Source organism: Trachypithecus francoisi, unplaced genomic scaffold, assembly GCF_009764315.1.
Source record: "Trachypithecus francoisi isolate TF-2019V2 unplaced genomic scaffold, Tfra_2.0 Lachesis_group15, whole genome shotgun sequence".
Classification (NCBI taxonomy): Eukaryota; Metazoa; Chordata; class Mammalia; order Primates; family Cercopithecidae; genus Trachypithecus; species Trachypithecus francoisi.
The window spans coordinates 62,456,434-62,463,514 of NW_022681460.1; positions in this window are offsets into that span (position 1 = coordinate 62,456,434).

A 7,081-nucleotide genomic window follows, 5' to 3' on the forward strand; every position below is an offset into this window, starting at 1 on the left:
GCTACAGTACCTTGAATTAAAAGTATACAGAATTGAGAAATAGACCACGTTCCAATGCTTGAAAGCTAGATTTATATAGTAAATTTGGGGGAAGAACTATTCAAAACTCAGATACTTACTGTTCTTTGTTGTTGTTGTTGTTTTTGAGACTTAGTCTCGCCACTGTCGCCCAGGCTGGATGGAGTGCAGTGGCATGATCTCGGCTCACTGCAACCTCCGCCTCCCGGGTTCAAGCGATTTTCCTGCCTCAGCCTCTGGAGTAGCTGGGATTACAGGCGCCCGCCACCACAACCGGCTAATTTTTTTTTTATTTTTACTAGAGATGGAGTTTCACCATGTTGGCCAGGCTAGTCACGAACTAGGCATGACCTCAAGTGATCCACCTGCCTTGGTCTCCCAAAGTGCTGAGATTACAGGCATGCGCCACTGCACCAGGCCACCAAATTCTTTTTTTTTTATTATTATACTTTAAGTTCTAGGGTACATGTGCATAACGTGCAGGTTTGTTACATATGTATACTTCTGCCATGTTGGTGTGCTGCACCCATCAACTCGTCAGCACCCATCAATTAGTCATTCATATCAGGTATAACTCCCAATGCAATCCCTCCCCCCTCCCCCCTCCCTATGATAGGCCCGGATGTGTGATGTTCCCCTTCCCGAGTCCAAGTGATCTCATTGTTCAGTTCCCACCTATGAGTGAGAACAGGCGGTGTTTGGTTTTCTCTTCTTGTGATAGTTTGCTAAGAATGATGGTTTCCAGCTGCATCCATGTCCCTACAAAGGACGCAAACTCATCCTTTTTGATGGCTGCATAGTATTCCATGGTGTATATGTGCCACATTTTCTTAATCCAGTCTGTCACAGATGGACATTTGGGTTGATTCCAAGTCTTTGCTATTGTGAATAGTGCCGCAATAAACATACGTGTGCATGTGTCTTTGTAGTAGAGCAATTTATAATCCTTTGGGTATATACCCAGTAGTGGGACGGCTGGGTCATATGGTACATCTAGTTCTAGATCCTTGAGGAATCGCCATACTGTTTTCCATAATGGTTGAACTAGTTTACAATCCCACCAACAGTGTAAAAGTGTTCCTATTTCTCCACATCCTCTCCAACACCTGTTGTTTCCGGACTTCTTAATGACTGCCATTCTAACTGGTGTGAGATGGTATCTCATTGTGGTCAGGCCACCAAATTCTTGACATGTCTGTTTCTCTATTTGGTATACAAATTTTGAAAGTTAATTCTTTAATTCATTTCCTAAATATCTAAGTGTAATTTATTAAAATTTGTGTTACTCTTTACTTAGTATTTAGTATGAAAAAACAGTTTCTACATTGAAGAAATATATTTAAAATCAAGGAGAGAAAACATAAATGCAAAATTTTTCATTACAAAGTTTGTTAAGTGCTATAGCAAGGGGTGTAGAATGTGAACTGCAATGGCAAAGGGTACAATGATCTCAGGAATTTGATTTTCATAGAGAAGTTTTAGAGCTCATATAGGAAAGAGTTACATGAAACATTTTGAGAGACACAGGTTAGTTTAAATTTCAAGAGTCTTTCCACAAGCTTTGCTTGTTTAGACTGGATCCTCTGAGGACTGGGAGCCACTGGAAATTGTGAATAACCGTGTCAAATTGCACCTAATAACTGTGCTAAACTGCATTCCACGATCTGGCTTCATCAATCTTTGAGTATCTCTAGCCTGAACTCTTGTATATATCTTGCATTAATCATATTCTAACTTAATAGTCATTAGAATATGACTTAGTGCAAAGTAGTATTCCTCTTTGTGAAGTCTGTAATATATTCCCAAGTAATTCTAAGAAAACAACACAAAAAAGACAGTTATAATAATTTTTGCAGTCTTGCTTCTTCCAAAATGAGGTTGTTTCTGATCATTCTCATTTTTTTGTGGATTTAAGTATAAATGTATTAGAAATTAAAATATAAATCATCTAAGATAATTATAAAACATCATAGAAAATTTAGAGAATTCACTGAGCAAATATACTCACCTCTGTAATATTATTGCTAAAGTTTATTTTCAAATAATCCAGTAAATAAAAACTCCTACTATTACTTAATAGACAAAAAGGGCTTACATTTCAACAGTTGTCTTTACTTTTCAATATTGTTAACAAAGTTCATAAAAATAGAAAACTAAAAGAACATGTTATTTCTGAAAGAAATGTAATCTGGGTGAAAGTATATTGAAATACTAACCACTTTACTGTTCTGAAAGCATCGAGTATGATTCTTAATTACTAAATGTATTTTTAAATACACATTTTGCATTATTAAAGGCTACCTGATTGCAATAAATCCTGATTTCAAAGGTGTATATAATTTCCCAAACACTGCATATATTGCATTTTCCTTAAAATAAACCAAAATGAGTGGAATGGGTAACTGACATTGTCTCAACTGCCTTCTGTGCAGAAACAGAGCTCATTCCATTTCAGGGCTGGGATACAGGCTGACACTTCCTTTCATTGTTCTATGTTTAACTATGTAGATTTTCTCCCAATAGGTTTTCATTTTTGCAGATGGCCAGAACCCAGTCAAAACTCTAGAGAAAATGTGTTTCTTAAATCAATTTATGACCTAGGAATAACTTGCTTGTGGGTAGCACTGGCTCTTGTCCATGTACGTAGTTTGCTTGGTAAGGATTCGTACCTTTCCCTGGCACAGATCCATCTAAGTGAATGTTTGTGTCTATGTGATTTTTGAGTCCCATGACTTGTCATGCCATAACAGGAAGTTGATTTTTATCTTCACAAAACTATTAGGTTTGCTTTTCTACTGCTCATTATTTCACAACCTGGCTCTTTAGGTCTGGGTTCTTCAGTGGTCATAAAATATATTGAGAAGTTTGTTCTTGCCTCAGATATTCACAGGACTTCCTCACTCTCCTCATTCAGGTCTCTGGTCAGAAGTCACCTCTTCAACAGGCACTCTCTAACCACCTATCTAAAGTGTTCCCACTTGAACCATGCTCTGTCTCCTGACCCTATGTTATTTATCACTCTCTGACATTATGCTATATATGTGTCTTAGTCTATTCCAACTGCTGTAACAAAATATCCTAAACTGGGTGACTCTAAAACAACAGAAATTTATTTCTCACAATTCTAGAGGCTGGGAAGTTTAAGATCAAGCGGTTGGCAGGTCAGTGTCTGTTGAGGGCTCACTGTCTCGTTGACAGTCATCTTCTCGCTGTAACCCCACACTGCGCAAGGAGTGAAGGGTCACTTTCAGCCTCTTTTATAAGGACACTAATCCCATTCATGAGGACTGGATAACTAATCACTCCCAAAGGTCCTACCTCCTCCTACCATCACCTTGGCATGGAGGATTTCAACATACTAATTTTGGGGGAATGTAAGCATTCAGGGTATATAAAAATGCTTTGCTTTTTTGGTTCTATTTTGTCTCTTCCACCAGAAATAAGTTTCATGAGGATAGGAGCTTTATTGATTTTGTTCACCAACTAAACTCCAGTGGCTAAAATAGTGCCTGGCTCGCAATAGGCTCTTCATAAATATTTATTAAATGGGGAAATGAAATAATTTGAAGGGATCTCAAGATGAAAGTATTTTGGACACTCCAAGTTAATAAAAGTGTCACTTAACACTAAAAAACAAGTTTAAAACTCTATTCATCTGCATTTTAATATTTTTAAATTTTAACTTATAACTTGATATCAAATGATACAAAAGAACATTATCACATTTAAGAGAAGGTACACATTTGACATTGAATTTCTTTTTTGAGCTTTATCTTTTAAAAATATAATAGGTTTTATCTTCCCAATATTAAATTGACTCAGTTTCACTAAACTGGGAGTACTCTCAGAACCTATAAGAACTCCCCACAAAAAATTAAATGTTTAAATCTATTTTTCAATTCAAGTTTTTAGAAAGTAACTAGGAGGATGAATAAAAATATGAACATGTCATTTTAACAGAGCTATGCCTTTTTTCTTTTACGTTTACACGGTATAAATGTTGGTCTTCATTTTCTTTCTCCTTAAAGTCATTCACTTTGGTAGGGAGAATGACAAAACTAAGAAGAGAGGTGATGATGACAACATTAAAATGGAGGTCAGGTAATAAAGTGAAAATCTAGCTGTTAAATTTTAGGATTTTACAAACTACAGTGGAAATAAAGATAATTTCCCAAGGTCAGTGTCACCAATTTTTTTTCTCATTAAATAAGACTTCATGAATGTCTGATTGTGACTATGGACAGTGATGATCAGATTTGAGAGGGAAATTGACTTAAATCTGAACAATGAGAGTCAGAGCTAGAGCCACAGGGAGAAAGTGCTGAAATCAGTTCTGATAGTTTTTTGGCTGTATCTTCAGGATTTTCTACATATATGGCTAAACCATCTGCAAATAAAAATATTTTTACTTCTTCTTTTCTGATGTGTACGCTTTGATTACATTTTCTTCTCTAGTCTCTGACTAGACGTCCAGTACTATGTTGAATAGTGGGCATTCTTGCCTTTTTCCTGGTCTTAAAGGAGAAGTTTTAAGTTTTAAGTTTTTTTTCCCCGTTGATTATTATGTTAGCTGTGGGCTTTTCATATATGGCTTTTATTGTGTTGAAGTAAATTATTTCTATATCTGTTTCTCTGAGGGGCTTTATCATGAATTGATGTTGAATTTTCTCAAATACTTTTTCTTCATCTATTGAGAAAATTGTGTATAGTTTTTAAGCTTCATTTTGTTAATGTAATGGGTCACATTGATTAACTTTCTTCAAACATTGAATTCCCTTTCATCCCAGAGATAAATCCCACTTGATCATGGCATATAATCCCTTTAATGTGCTCTTGAATTTGGTTTGCTAGCATTTACTTAGGATTTTTGCATGTATTTTCATCAGGGATATTGGCCTATATTTTTCTTTTTTTGTGGTAGGTTTCTCTGGCTTTGGTATTAGGGTGATAGCCTCATAAAATGAGTTTAGAAGCATTCCCTCTCTTCTGGTTTTTTGCGAGAATTTAAGACAATTGTTATTCTTTGAATGTTTGAAATCAGTACATTTGCAGGCTACAAAATCAACATACAAAAATCAATGGTATTCTATACACAATGAAGAATCTGGAAAGGAAATTAAGAAAACAATTCCATTTACAATAGCATTAAAAAGAATGAAATAGGAATAAACTTAACTAAAGAGGTGAAACATTTTTACACTGGAAATTATAACATTCTGATGAAGAAAATGAAAGAAGACTCAGGTAAATGAAAAGACATTCCAATGTCATCAATTGGAATAATTAACATTGTTACAATGCTCACTTGCCCAAAGTGATCTAAAGACTCAATGCAATCCCTATCAATATCTTAATGGTATTTGTTACAGAAATAGAAAAAAAAAAATCCTAAAATTTATATGGAATCACAGAAGACCCTGTATAGCCAAAACAATCTTAAGCAAGAAGAACAAAGCTGAAGGCATTCCAGTACCTGATTTCAAAATATACTACAAAGAACCAGGAATCAAATCAGTATGGAATTAACATAAAAACAGAAAAATAGACCAAAAGAAGAGAATAGAGAGCCCAGCAATAAATCTATGCACCTGCAATTAAGTGATCTATGAAAAGAACGCCAAGAAGACATAATGAAAAAGTATAGTCTCTTCAACAAATGGTATTGGCAAAACTAGATATCTACATGCAGAGGAAAGAAATTGGACCTTTATCTCACACCATATACAAAAGTCAACTCAAAATGGATTAAACACTTAAATATAAAACCTCAAATCATCAAAAGACTAAAAAGAAAACACCAGGGAAATGCTTCTTGACATTGGTCTGGGCAACAAACTTTTTTGCTATGACATCAAGAGTGCAGGCAATGAAAGCAAAACTATACAAATGGAATTGCATCAAACTGAAAAGCTTCTGCACAGCAAAGAAAACCATCAACAGACTGAAAAGACAACCTACAGATTGTGAGAAAATATTTACAAACCATGTATCTGAGAAGTGGTTAATATCCAAAACATGTAAGAAACTGAAACACCAGCAATAATAAAAATGCAATAACATGATTAAAAAATGGGCAAATAATCTGAATAGACATCTCTCAAAAGAAGGCATACAAACAGTCAGCAAGTGTATGAAAAGGTGCTCAACATGATTAATCATTAGGGAAGTGCAAATCAAAACCACAAGGAGTTATCACCTCACACCTGTTGGAATGGCTATTATCAAAAAGACAGAAGAAAACAAGTATCAGTGAGGATTTGGAGAAACTGGGATCTTTGTACACTGTTGGTGAAAATGTACATTGGTAAAGCCATTATGGAAAGCTGTACAAAAATTCCTTAAAAAATAAAAAACAGAATTACCATATTACCCAGCAACTCCACTACTGAGTATGCAGCCACAGGAAATGTAATTGGTGTCTCAAAAATATTCCTGCACTGCCATGTTCATTGCAGAATTATGCAAAATAGCCAAGATATGAAAACAACCTAAGTGTCCATTGACACATGAATGAATAATGAAAATGTGGCACATTTATACAAAAGAAAATTATTCAACCTTTAAAAAGAAGGAAATATTAGCATTTGTGATGACATAGATGAACCCAGAAGATATTATGCTAAGTGAAATAAGCTAAAGAAAGACAAGTACTGTATAATCTCATTTATAGGTGGAATCTAAAATAGTCAACTTGGCTGGGCACAATGGCTCACGCCTGTAATCCCAGCACTTTGGGAGGCTGAGGCTAGAGGATCACCTGAGGTCAGGAGTTCAAGACCAGCCTGGCCAACATGGCGAAAGCCTGTCTCTACTAAATACACAAAAATTAGCCTGGCATGGTGGTGCACACCTGTAATCTCAGCGACTAGTGAGGCTGAGGCAGGAGAATTGCTTGAACCTAGAAGGTGGAGGTTGCAATGAGCTGAGACTGCACCACTGCACTTCAGTTTGGGTGACAGAGTGAGACTCCGTCTCAAAAAAAACAAACAAAAAATAAGTAAATAGAATAGTCAGACTCATAGAAGCAGACAGAATAGTGGTTGCCAGTAGCTGAAGGAAGGGC